Source organism: Somniosus microcephalus, chromosome 7 (assembly GCF_052327205.1).
Source record: "Somniosus microcephalus isolate GS21.2 chromosome 7, FLI_Smic_1.0, whole genome shotgun sequence".
NCBI classification, from domain to species: Eukaryota; Metazoa; Chordata; class Chondrichthyes; order Squaliformes; family Somniosidae; genus Somniosus; species Somniosus microcephalus.
The window spans coordinates 235,327,361-235,342,033 of NC_140993.1; positions in this window are offsets into that span (position 1 = coordinate 235,327,361).

Consider the following 14,673-nt stretch of genomic DNA (forward strand, 5'->3'; position numbering starts at 1 on the left):
AGACCCTGGCTGGTGCGTACTGTAGGGCTCCACCAGATCTGCCGAGGCATCTGAATCGCATTTTGAGCAAGCCGATGGATTGCTCTATGATGCTTCTGGTGAAAATGTGGCTCACATTGTAGAGCTCCTCAGCTTCGTTTGATGGCCTCCTCATCGGTGTCATTAGTCACGTCTTCAGGGGATAGCCCTTGTCTCCAAGTAGCCATCCGGAAAGTTGGGTTGGCGGATTGAACAGCTGAGGCACAGTGGACTGGCGCAGGATGAACAAGTCATGGCAACTGCCAGGGAACTTGGTGCAAACATACATAATGATCTTCCTGTGGTTATACACCAGCTGGACATTAATGGAGTGGGAGCCCTTGCGGGTCACAAATACAGCTGGTTGTGATGGGGTGCCCTAATGGCCACATGTGTGCAGTCTACGATGCCCTGCACCCTTGGGAAGCCGGCCATATTTGCAAAGCCAACCACACACGCGGTTACACTTGCTTCATCCGTGAAGAAGTGGATGTAATTGTGCAACTTTGCAAAGAGGGCATCGGTAACCTGCGTGATGCAGGCGTGTGCGGCCGACTGGGAGATGCCGCTGATGTCTGTTGCAGATCCCTGGAAGGACCCTGAAGCAAAGAGGTTGAGTGTGGTGGTGACTTTGACAGCCACTGGTAAGGTGTGTCCACCCGCTCCTCTGGGTTGCAGATGTTGGTGCAGCATTGTGCAAATGTCAGCGACTACCTCTCGGGAAAGTCTCAGCCTCCTTTGGCACTGCTGCTCACTCATGTTGAGGAAGCTCATCCTCGGCCTGTAAACCCTGTGTTTGGGGATCTCCTGCGGCGAGGTGCAGCCCTGCGCTGAGGCCCTCTGCCCTGTGCTGCATTATGTGGCTGAGGAGAAGGTTGACGCTCCTGTTGTTGCTGCTGCTGTTGTGCCTGGTTCTACTACTGCCATGGCTGCTCTTCCTCCGATTCCGAGGACCAGGATGAGAGAATATAAATGGTTCCCATTCCACTGGTATATATATCAGTTGAGGAATAGATGTTATAAGCGCTCAGTCAATGTGGGGAGAGGGCTTTCCAAGGAGGTCACAGTACATATGGTTCTCAGCTTAAACAGAAGCATCATAGAGCAAACCATCGGCTTGCTCAAAATGTGATTCAGATGCCTTGACAGATCTGGTGGAGCCCTACAGTACACACCAGCCAGGGTCTCCAGAATCATCGTGGTCTGCTGTGCACTGTTAACATCGCACAGCAGCGGGGCTTACCGCTGCCTGAGGAACAAGTGGCTCAGCGCACAGCCTCAATAGACCTGCAAAATTTGTTCCAAAACCTCAACCCACAAAGTTCTGGCATCTGAAAGTCAGCCAAGTTACAGGTCCGCTTTTCTTCTGCAGATGCAGCTGTCAAGAATTCAGGTATTTGCTGAACCCGGCACAATCAGCTGGCGTGTTTGTCGCATAACGTGCAACACGCTGAAAATGTAGTAAAATGGGAAGAGCCTGTAAAAATAGGATTATCCAGGCAGTTTACAAGCTGTTAACTGCCTTAAGTGCCTCTCCCACCGCTTGGTGTCGGGTCTGATCGGGACTCGCAGACCCGACATTTTGCAAAGTTGCGTGGAGGCGGGAAGGCAGCGGGTTCGCAACCCGCCGTCAATCTTTAGATTTTCACTCCTGACCCGCCGCCAAACCCGCCATCTAAACGTCGGCAAAATCGCGGCCTAAGTAACAGTTCAGTTCAAAAATCTGCCAATCATATGCATATCTGAACAAATTACACAGCATGTTTGTGTTTGAATTTTATGGCTTGGCTCCTCCCTCAAGCAAACCGCTCAGCAACACCCGATATGTCCTCGCCACACTGTATCGAATTAGGCCAGGACATGGGGGAGGGGGGGGTAATTTTAACCCTACCCGCCCAGTGGAAACCAGGCAGGTGAGCAGTTAAAAATCGCACAGGTTACTTACCCGCCCTAAAGCCGACTGGAGCTGACCAGTTGGGTTTTTAACCTGCTCAACTGAGCAGACGGCAAGGGCACCAACGCAAAGTCAGTAGGGTCCTTTTTTACATATGCATGTCTGGTCCCAGTGGTATAATCAGAACACAGCTCCATTTTAAACTCTGCGGCCTGAGCGGGAAGCTGCAGTGAGTTTGTTGCAAGGCCAACCTCACAGGGAAGCACAACGACGCCAGAAGAGACCCAAGAAACTTTTTTCTTACTTTCCTTGTGGGGCTAAGAGAAGCTCTGCCGAAGGCTCACACCTTCCTGGTCACGGGTCCCCCGTGGGATGGCCTTGTCAGCCGATCAAGCTCCTTACCTAGCCTCAGCGGGCAGTCTCTGGGCCATGTGATTTTCTGCCACTTCTCATCGATTCCCCCCACCTGGAACGGATGGGAACTCGGTCGGCAGGATTTAAATGAGGCCAGGAATTAGAGTACCGCAACCTAATTTCTGAAGCAGCGGGTGAGTTTCTAATTCACACTGCTACTCATCCACTGAAAAGTAGCCCGAAGTGAAATTCGGGGCGATGATTTTTGTGAGTGCAGCTGGTTTTTAACTCCTTATGTACCATAGGTGAATTAAAGAAGCTTAATTTTTATTATACTTTAACTAAAGAGCATTGAAAGGCTATCATAGCTTAAGGAGGAATGTCGCTACCATAATCTGCCCCATGTTCACGGCTGCAAGCTAGTACAGATCTATTTGTTTGCCAGTGAACTGAGTGGAAGCCTCATTATAGTTATCAACATTTCAGTGTCATTCTTCTCCATCACAAATTCTTTCAGTGATTCAACCATAGGGTCACAGCTTGTATAGAAAACAGACATGCATTCACTGATAACTTCCTTCACAAATTCGGGCAGCTTGTGACTGCCATATGCTTCCTTGGGGCTGCTGTCACCCTTAACATCAACTGGGAATCCTGAATCCCAGTAGCACTCGGCAATGGTCTCTGGTTTGACTTGATGCTCTGCTTTCCTAATCTAGTGAATGGTGTCTAGGGCAAAAATGCATTCCAGCACATCCGCAACTCTGCTTTCAAAAACTGACAGCGGTGACAATGAGAACAACAGGAACTTTCTATAGTTAACCTTTGCATACTTTATTATGCCCTGGCCCTGTAGCTGGAAGGTTGAAGTGGGGTGTAATTGATTCTGATACTGAAGTTTAAATGTGTCTGTTGCAGAGTGGCAATCAGCCTTGTGAACAAAAGGAACTCAGCATTTCTGTTTGATCATTTTAAAATTGTATTCCTTGAGCTAATATGTATAAATTTCTCAATTCATCCGTGCTTTTTTGTTTGTGCCGCAGGTCACTAGATCAACACAGGGATTGCAGCTTCTAACTATAGGGATAGTAATTTCTCCTTCCATTCAATCAAATTCCCCTCTGATTCATTGCAATTTTGTCAGTCAAGGTAAGTGCAGCAATATTATGATGCTTCTTAAAAAATCCAACCAGCCATCGGAAGCTCTGAATTTATTTAAAGTGAGTGAATGTGAGGATCTTTTCTTTCACTAATGGTCACAGCAGTGGAATATTCTTGGATCTAACAAGTTACTGCATTACATTCAGACGGTAATCCCTATAAATGTCCATTTTCATACCAATTCATTTATATCCTTATTTTCTATGCAGCATAGTTTTCATTTGCAGGCAATTTCAAGAAACAGATCTCATCACCCTTTAAGATAAGCTGTTGGATTTATGTCTTTTCCATTTAAACTGTTGAAGCTTCTGGCAGTTCATTCCTCAACTGCCCATTCCAGAGCTCAATATCCTTCCGCAATTGTTAACTCTGTTCTGGGCCACTTTGCCGCAAGTGTATTTTTTTTTTGTTCCGATTCACAAACCACCTTGAATGCTGTACACCCCTCCTACGTGTCTGCCAAACTGAGAGCAGAAAATATATCCACTAAATGGTGTCGGACAATTAACAATTAAGCAACTAATGGGAGGAGGAGGCTCCATGAACATCGCCATCCTCAATGATGGCGGAGCCCAACCACAACAACAACTACTAACATTTATACAGCGCCTTTCACGACCACTGGACGTCCCAAAGTGCTTTACAGCCAATGAAGAACTTTTTGAAGTGTAGTCACCGTTGTAATGTAGGAAACACGGCAGCTAATTTGTGCACAGCAAGCTCCCACAAACAGCAATGTGATAATGACTAGATCATCTGTTTTAGTGATGCTGATTGAGAGATAAATTTTGGCTAGGACAACATAGTCAAATGTAGTAAAACATCCCAAGGCACTTCACAGGAGCGTTATCAAAAATAAAATTTGATTCTGAGCCATATAAGGAGATGTTAGGACAGATGACCAAAAGCTCAGTCAAAGAGGTAGGTTTTAAGGAGCGTCTTAAAAGAAGAAAGAGAAGTAGAGAGGCAGATTGGTGTAGCGAGGGAATTCCAGAGCTTAGGACCTAGGCAGCTGAAGGCACGGCCGCCAATTGTAGAGCGATTAAAATTGGGGATGTTCAAGAGGCCAGAATTGGTGGAGTGCAGATTTTTTTTTAATTCGTCCCTGGGATGTGGGCGTCGCTGGCAAGGCCAGCATTTATTGCCCATCCCTAATTGCCCTTGAGAAGGTGGTGGTGAGCCACCTTCTTGAACGGCTGCAGTCCGCATGGTGAAGGTACTCCCATAGTGCGGTTAGGGAGGGAGTTCCAGGATTTTGACAGTAACAATGAAAGATCGGCAATATACTTCTAAGTCAGGATGGTGTGTGACTTGGAGGGGAACTTGGAGGTGGTGGTGTTCCCATGCGCCTGCTGCCCTTGTCCTTCGAGGTGGTAGAGGTCACGGATTTGGGAGGTGCTGTCGAAGAAGCCTTGGCGAGTTGCTGCAGTGCATCTTGTAGATGGTACACACTGTTGTCATGGTGCACCGTTGGTGGAGGGAGTGAATGTTTAAGGTGGTGGACAGGGTACCAATCAAGCAGGCTGCTTTGTCCTGGATGGTGTCGAGCTTCTTGAGTGTTGTTGGAGCTGCACTCATCCAGGCAAGTGGAGAGTATTCCATCACACTCCTGACTTGTGTCTTGTAGATGGTGGAAAGGCTTTGGGGAGTCAGGAGGTGAGACACTCACTGCAGAATACCCATCCTCTGACCTGCTCTTGTAGCCACAGTATGTATGTGGCTGGTCCAGTTAAGTTCCTGGTCAATGGTGACCTCCCAGGATGCTGATGTTGGGGGATTCAGCGATGGTAATGCCGTTGAATATCAAGGAGCGGTGGTTAGACACTCTCTTGTTGGAGATAGTTATTGCCTAGCACTTGTGTGGTGTGAATGTTACTTGCATTTGCAGATATCTCAGGGGATTGTAGGGCTGGAGGAGGTTACAGAGATAGGGAGGGGCGAGGCCATGGAGGAATTTGAAAACAAGGATGAGAATTTTAAAATCAAGGCCTTGCTTAACTGGGAACCAATGTAGATCAGTGAGCACAGGGGAGATGGGTGAGCGGAACTTGGTGCGAGTTAGGACAGGGGTGGCAGAGTTTTGGATGAGTTTAAGTTTATGAAGTTTAGAAGATGGGAGGCTGGCCAGGAGAGCATTGGAATAGTCAAGTCTAGAGGTAACAAAGGCATGGATGAGGGTTTCAGCAGTGGATGAGCTGAGGTTGGGGCAGAAACGGGCGATGTTACGGAGGTGCAAATGGGCGATCTTAGTGATGGAGCGGATCTGAGGTAGAAATTAGGGCATCAAAGGTGATGGAGAGAGTGTGATTTAGCAAATCAGTAGCTGCAGAAATGTCATGAGGGATTGTAGACCAAAAGCTGGATACTTGGGAATTTGAAAGTGCAGTAGTAAGGGACATGAGGTAGAGTTTTTCCAGAGGCAGACACAGAAAGAAGTGGGGTAGGGAGCGGGAAGGGGAATATGGGTAGAGAGCGATATAAGGAAATGATCAGAGATTGTTAGTGTTGATCAGTGTTTGTTACAATGGAGGTAGCAAGGCCACATGAGTGCAAAAGACAAGGCTGAAGTGTTTGCAACCATCTTCAGCCAGAAATGCCGAGTGGATGATCCTTCTCGGCCTCCTCTTGAGGTTAGTGATATTTTGCAATGTACTCTGAATGATTACTCTAGTCAATTTATTTTACTTATGTTTATCTCAGAAAAACTCAAATAACTAGCTAGTAAAAAAAGGTGAAATCTGAAACGATTGCACCATTTTTCAAATTTGAAAGGAAGTTCTGAATAAAAGTCTTCAAATTAAATGTTTACTTAACTAGAACGTTTTAAAATATTGGAGCTAATAATACAACGATGGACTCCAGATGCCCAGAAAATCGGGTGTAGACAGAGGAGGCCTACACCGCACCAAAGGTACTTAGTGTGTCCCAATGAGGGCAGCGAGCACGAGGCGGGCTGGGAGCCAGTGTATAAGCTATGCACTAGACTCATTTCAAATCAAATCAATCAAATCAAATCAACTTTTATTGTCATTGTTAGTGCACAAGTGCAGTACAACGAAATGTAGGCTTGCGGCTCCCGAGAGTGTACATTTAGATTAAGACATTTAAACATTCAACATACATTTGGTTTGTAATACATTAACATAAACATAGCCATAATAAAGTGCATTGGCAGATGTGCAGGCTTTAGAGTTTATTTGTGGAGTTCAGTAGGATGACAGCCCTGGGAAAGAAGCTGTTCCTAAATCTGGTCGTACGGGTGCGAATGCATCTGTAGCGTCTCCCAGATGGCAGGAGGGTGAACAGACTGTGGCTGGGGTGGGTAGGGTCTTTGATGATGGACCGTGACCTCCGTAAACAGCATTTCTGGTATTTGTGCTCTATGGTCGGTAGCCGGGTGCCGGTAATGTGTTGGGCAGTTTTGACTACCCGCTGCAGGGCTTTCCGGTCATAGTAGCTACAGCTGCCATACCATACTGTGATACAGTTTGTCAGGATGCTCTCTATTGTGCAGCGGTAAAAGTTAGAGAGGATCAGGGGTGACAGGTTACATCCCTTCAGCCTCCTTAGGAAATATAGGCGCTGCTGGGCCTTCTTCACCAGAGAGGAGGTATTGAGGGACCAGGAGAGGTCTTCCGTGATGTGGACTCCGAGGAACTTAAAGCTGTCCACCCTTTCCACCACAGCCCCATGGATGTGGATGGGGGTGTGACTTCCGCCTTTAGACTTCCTGAAGTCCACAATGATTTCTTTGGTTTTCTTGATGTTAAGGGCCAGGTTGTTATCGGCGCACCACTTCACGAGATGCTGGACCTCCTCCCTGTAGGCTGACTCATCGCTGTTGGTGATCTGGCCTACTACCGTGGTATCATCCGCAAACTTGATGATGGTGTTGGAACCATGAACAGCCACACAGTCGTGGGTGAAGAGGGAGTAGAGGAGGGGGCTCAGCACACATCCTTGTGGGGCCCCCGTGTTCAGGGTCGGTGGGGGGGGGAGGTGTGGTTACCTAATTTGACAGACTGGGGTCTGTTTGTTAGGAAGTCCAGGGTCCAGTTGCAGAGGGAAGTGTTCAAGCCAAGAGTGTGGAGTTTGGTGGCCAGCTTGTTGGGGACGATAGTGTTGAATGCTGAGCTGTAGTCTATGAACAGCATTCTGATGTAGGTCTCTTTACCATCTAAGTGATTCAGTGCAGAGTGTAGAGCAGTTGTGATTGTATCCTCCGTTGATCTGTTTGCACGATAGGCAAACTGGTGTTGGTCAAGAGAGGCGGGAACACTGGCTTTGATGTGAGCCAGGACCAGTCTCTCGAAACACTTCATTATGATGGGTGTGAGTGCGACAGGTCAATAGTCGTTCAGGCACGTCACAGCTGTTTGTTTTGGCACAGGAATAATGGTAGCGGTCTTGAAGCATGTAGGGACTACTGCCTGGGCCAATGACAGATTGAAGATGGCGGTGAAGACATCAGCCAGCTGATCAGCACATTCCTTGAGTACCCGTCCAGGGATGCTATCCGGTCCAGCAGCCTTTCGTGTGTTCACTCCGCGTAGAACACCCCTTACGTCGGAGGTCGACAGAGTGAGCACCTGGTCTTCCGGGGGTGGCAAGGCTTTGGTAGCCGGCTCCCTGTTGTCCCTGTCAAAGCGAGCGTAGAAGTTGTTAAGCTCCTCCGGAAGGGAGGCATCGTTAACCGGGGGGCTGGTGTTTTTGCCCTTGTAGTCAGTGATGGACTGGATGCCTTGCCACATGCGCCGGGGGTCCGAGTTGTTGTGGAAATGATTCTCTATCCACAGTGTCTGTTTCCTTTTGGCAGTCCTGATACCCTTTTTTAGGTTGGTCCTAGCTGCACTGTAAGCCGCCGCGTCGCCAGATTTAAATGCTGCGTCGCGTGCTTTCAACAGCGAGCGGACCTCTCCGTTCATCCAGGGTTTCTGGTTGGGGTATGTCCTGATATTTTTATGGGTCGTGACGACCTCAACGTGGCCCCCGATTTCTATTTAAATGAGGCAGCTGCCACAATACAGCCAGAGCGACTGAACAGCAGGTGCTGAAGCAGAAGCCGCTATGAAAAATTACAAAAGCAATTTGGGCCCTTTGTCCCTCTGGCACCCTACACCCTCACCAATGCTTTTTTCCTGGTCCCACAAGCCCTCTCACCACCCCTGCCCCACCCCAATCTACCCCCACCCCTACCCCCAATTGGGAAAGGGCCTAGCGTGCAATGGTCAGCCCTCAACTGGCCGCTGGTGCCTCACATTATCACCTTGGCACTCCTGACAGATCATGAGATGGCACCAAGTGCCAGCAAATTATGCAAAGGGACTCAACTCGCTTTATCCAGTGAGATCCGCCCATTTGTGCAGAGGTGCACATAGTGCCTCTTTAGTACATGGTGCTCAGGCCACATTATCAGCCTCACTGAGTACTGTTGCAGAGATATTTGTTAAACAAAAACACAAAACATTAATCTATTCTTAAGTTTAATATTTCTTGGTTCTCACTATAAAAACTGCATCCTGAACTTTCTTCTTCTGTGCCTTTTTACTTCACTGCTGATATTTCTTTCATATTTTAAGTGCAGCAGGTCAGCCCCAACTTTGCAGTGCAACCTGAGTTGTGATTATTGAAGGAGTTGTGGTATCATGTGTCCCATGTGGCCCCCTTTTATATATTGTGGGCCTTGCTTCATTTACACTTTAGCATACCTCATAATATCACCTCATAAATATACAGTGGGGGTAATTTTTAACTTAATCTGCCCGGCAGCAAACTGACAGGATCAGATTGGCTGCCTGTTTTACACCCTGCTTGATTTTGCTTTCCATTGACTTTGGCTCTGAGTCAGAATGTACTAGGTTCAAGACTCAACCTGGATTTGAGCATATAATGTAAACTGACACATCAATGTGGTATTGTTGCTGCTTTGTTGGAGTGCCATCTTTCAGATGAGATGCTAATCGATCTACATATGTACCAGTTCAGGTGGACATAAAAGACCGAAAGGCAGTACGTATTTGAAAAAGAGTACGGCGTTATCGTGGTCAACATTTTGCCCTTAGCCAACACCACCAAAAACAGATTAGCTGTGTCGTCACCTCAATTGTCTACATAACATGCACTTTGAAAGTAAGTTATTGACTGTGGAGCACTTTGTGATGTCCTAAGGCACAATATAAATGTTAGTGCTTTGTTTCCGTTTCTTAAATTGTCATAAACATAACTTTTCATGAGCACATTTTGCAAAGATGCTTATGTATTGCACTGACATAACTGTTCTAACAAAATTTTAATTATGAAATTTTAGTATTCACTGTTATATGCAAGAAGCAATAGTTTATTATTTTACTTATTAGTAATGGGGGAGAACATAGGGCTGATTTTATGAGGCTTTGCCAATGGCATAGAGCCTTGGTGATGACAGGAGCAGGTCAGAAAATCAGCCTAAGTACCCGTAACTTCCAATCTTCCCATACTCTCCAACCACCATTTATTACTCTTGCCCTGAATGCATATCCCACCCCAGCAAAGTACTACAAGGTTCAGTCTGTGTCTCTCTCGGCATTCTCCAAAGGGCCCATAGAGGCTCCCATTGCTGACTGCTTATGCGCAGTAAGCCAACTGGCCCGGCCTCGTCTCTCATCGACTTTCCCACACAATGGACAGGCTAGGGGATAAATTCACCAACTTCCTTCCTGTCCCGTTCACACCACCCACCACTGCCCCCTTGGACTCACCCAGCAGATCAACACTCACCGACCCTCTCCCATTTCCCTCCAGAATGTTTGTTCCCTCATGAACAAGGCTCTTGCCATCCACAACCTTATTGTGGATGATTGCATTAACAACATAGCTTTGACAGAAACTTGGTTCATGGTTGGTGGCACCTTTCCCCTCACTGAAACCTCCCCGCCTGGCTATACTTTCCACCACCTGCCTGCCAAAGCCAAATTTCACCTTGGTTTCTCCCCCTATCTTTTGGAACATTCTCCTCCTTCAATCACTTTTTTTCCACCTCCCTAGCTTCTCCTTTAAAATCCTCGTTCTCTACCAACTTCCCATGCCCCACTTTGAGTTTCTTACCGAGATATCCTCCCTCCTTTCCTCCCTCAGCCTCTGCACTGAGCAAATCCTCATCCTCAGTGATTTTAATCTGCACCTCAACTCACCTTACCTTCTCTTCTCTAATTTCACTGCCCTCTTGCCCTTCCTTAACCTCTCCCATGTAAACTCTTCGACCCATATTCACATCAACCCTATTGACTTTGTCATCACACATGATTTCACTCCTCCAGCGTCTCGATCATAGTCAAGGCTATCTCCGAAAACCTCCTTGTATCCTTCACCACCCACATCGTCTTATCCCCTTCCAATCCCACTTCCTTCTGTATCTGCCCCTGGAATAAACTCTTCTCCAAGTCAGTTACAACTATACTTTCAAACTCCCAGCTGTCGAGCCTTTGGTCTCCCATTCACCACCATACTTCTGCAGCTACCGGTCAACTCAACCACTTTCTCACTTCCACATTTGAAAGCCTTGTCCCCAGTAAAACACACCCTAGCCCAGTTTCCCACAACTCCATATTTGAATCTCTCCAAATACATTATAATTGAAAATGGGGCGGTAGGCAAACAAAATCTTCAAACAAAAACGTCCCGACCACTGGCCACCCGAGGCTTCTCTTTTAGTTTAGTGGGGTGGGAAGGAGCCGGACTGCTCCTCCTAGCCATGACAAAAAATCTCCGGCCCACTGCAATCCAGTCCCTGTGCAGCACCTCTCCCCACACCTCCCCGGTCCGTGCTGTCGCCAGCTTGGCATTCGCAGCTCATCGACCACATGCTAATGAGGCCCAGCCACCAACATGTTTCGGGCCTCTCACTGCTGCTTGAGCAGGCGGCGGGATCACAGTGCCCGCTGTCAGCTCGATGATCACAGTGAAACAAATTGGCCTCCAGAAGTCACACTTCAAAGTGTCACCCTTGGTTACAGATAGAAGGCAATCTTAAAAAAAACAAGCCAGTCACTTAATGCCAGGCTTTTTGTCCTAGAGCCCAAAATTTACAAGGGCTTTCCAATCTGTCAAACCAAACAATAATCTAACTCCGATTTATCTGAGGCTCTGTTTACTTAACAGTCCGACATAGTAACATAGGAATTGCTAAATCAAGGTCCATCCAGTTTACCTTCTACCATCCTGATAGTCACATGATACAACGATAATGGAGTTGTTGAATAATCATAACAATCAATCTCTATCAATTCGTCTACAACAGACCCAGACATGACGTGAAGAAAACCCCAGTGGTGGACAGCTTTGGAAACCATGGGTCCAAAGTAAACTGTTCCTCCTGAGCATGCTACAATCACCACATGTCATGTCTCAAACTACTCATATACTGTATCCCAAAATGCTATTTTCTGAAAGAAATCTATCTCATTTGCATTTGAATGGATCAGTATTACCTGCTTCCACCGTCGCCCTAGGGAGCCTGTTGTATAGATTGACCACTCGCTCACTGAAATATTGGCACTGATATTTACGAGGATGCGGGGAGGGAGCCGGGAGCATGTTTGTGGGGAGGGAACCCAGAAATCCCGGGAACGCGGAGGTCCTGAGGAATTTAGCGGCCTGACCTCATTATCAATTTTTTGTTCCGTTTCCCACCCAGATTGACAGGCTGGCTGGCTGCCGAGCAGGAAAGCCTGCCGTAGAAGGCTTCAGCCAGGGACCGTTGGGGATGACCTTCTCCCAGCTGTCATGGGGGATGTTCAAAATTCCTCCCATTGTTTCCGCAGATTCGTTTTGAATTTACCCTCTTCAAGCGCAGGTCGTGTCCTCTGGTTCTACTGTTCTGGACAAGGTGAAATTGCTTCACATGGTCCACATTACCTAGTCCCTTTAGAATTAGCAATTATATCCCCTCTCTAACTTTGTGGCTTAAAAGGGGGACTTTTAACAAATTGTGCATTAATCCTGTCCTTATAAAGTGGAGTTTCACTTGATTTACTGTCAAGAGTGTCTCAGGAGGTTCGTTAGCAACAATACATTTAAAATATTTTTTTTCTGTGACATGGACTATGTATTTTTAAATCTGGTCTGTGCAGCTCTAAATTCACCCATGGTAAAAGATTACAGTTAAGGAAGAAAATTGCAATAACCCAAAAGTTGATTAGATTCATTAATTTAAAAAGCTGTATAAATTGGCACGTTTTAACACTGCATACAATGGCCCCAAAATTCCTTGGGTCATGATCTTGGCACAACCACCAGAATCACAACCAATGGTGTCCTCCAGCACTGCCCCTGCCAGGGTTTGTGGGGTAAAAACAGAAAATGCTGGAGGAATTCAGCAGGTCAGGCAGCATCTGTGAAGAGAGAAACAGAGTTAACGTTTCAGGTCGATGATCTTTCGTCAGAACTGGAAAAAAAAGGGTTTGTGGGGTCATTGGGAGGGCACTTTACTTGTTTGGGTCAAGCAGGCACAATCGCCACATTGGATGCATTTTTTATACTCACCAGTCCACGCCTACCAGAACCTTTGTCCTCTACTCCTAGGCTCCCCAACCTGCTTCCGTAGGTGTGGTGCCTAGAACTGAACACAATACTCCAGGTGTGGTCTAACTGGAGCTTTAGCATAACTTCTACCTTCTTGTATTCTAGTCCTCTAGGTATAAAGCCCAGCATTTCATTAGCCTTTTTGATTATTTTCTGTACCTGTCCATGACATTATAATGATCTATGTACCTGGATCCCAAGTCTATTTGGACCTCCACTGTTTCTAGCTTTTCACCATTTAGAAAGTACTCTGATCAATCCTTTTTAGGTCCAAAGTGGATGACCTCACACTTGCGTACATTGAAATCCATTTCACAGTTTTGCCCATCCACTTAATCTATTAATATCTCTTTGTGATTTTATGCTTCTATCTACACTGCTTAAAATGCCACCTATCTTTGTGTCATCGGCAAACTTGGATATGTGGCTCTCTATCCCATCATCTAAGTCGTTAATAAATACAGTGAATAGTTGAAGCCATGACACAGGTCCCTGTGGGACAGCACTAGTCACATCCTACCAATTAGAGTACCTGCCCATTATCCCTACTCTCTGTTTCCTGCCGCCCAGCCAATTTCCTAACTAGGTCAATAATTTGCCCTCAATTCTATGAGCTTCAACTTTAGCTAACAGTCTCTTCTGAGGGATTTTGTCAAATGCCTTCTGGAAGTCTATATAAATAACATCCAGACATTCCCCTGCTCACTACTTTAGTCACCTCTTCAAAAAATTCAATCAGGTTCATCAGGCATGACCTACACTTTACAAATCCATGCTGGCTCTCTCTGATCGGCTGAAAATGTTCAAGGTATTCAGTCACTCTATCATTAATTATAGACTCTTATAATTTCCCAACAACAGATGTTAGGCTAACTGGTCTATAATTCCCTGATTTCCCTCTCTTACCTTTTTTTAAATAGTGGAGTGACATGTGCAATTTTCTAATCTAAAGGAACGGTTCCTGAATGAAGTGAACTTTGGAAGATTATAGTTAGGACATCTGCAATGCTCTCACCTACTTCCTTTAAAACCCTGGGATGGAAACCATCTGATCCTGGGGATTTGTTACTCTTTAGTGTCATTATTTTCTTCATTACTGTTATTTTGCTTACGTTAATTTTGGTGAGTCTCCATCTCTGATTCAATATTAGTTTCCTTAGGATGTCAGGCATGCAATCCTGTTCCTCTACTGTAAATACTGACACAAAGTAATTATTCAACATGTCCACCATTTCCTAATTTTCATTTACAATATCACCGTTATCAGTTTTCAAGGGGCCCACATTGCTCCTGACCACCCTCTTTTTCCAAATATGATTGTAAAAAGATTTTTTGTTGATTTTGATTATCTCTTACAACTTTCATTTCATACTCTCTTTTTGTAGCTCTTGCTATATCTTTAATCATCTTTGGTTCTTTGTATCTCTCCCAGGGTCTGGGCTATTTTTTGCATTTTTGTATGCTTTTTCTTTTAGTTTTATGTTGTCCCTTACCTCATTTGTCACCCATGGCTTTCTTTTTGGCAAGTAGAGGCCTTTCTCCTTAAGGATATAATCTGGTTCTGAATCACATTAAATTCTTTTTTGAACACCTCCCACTGATCTTCTGTCATTTTACCCATTAACAGATTTGCCCAGTTTACTGTGGACTGTCTCTGTCTCATCCCGTTGAAGTCAGCCTTGCCTAAA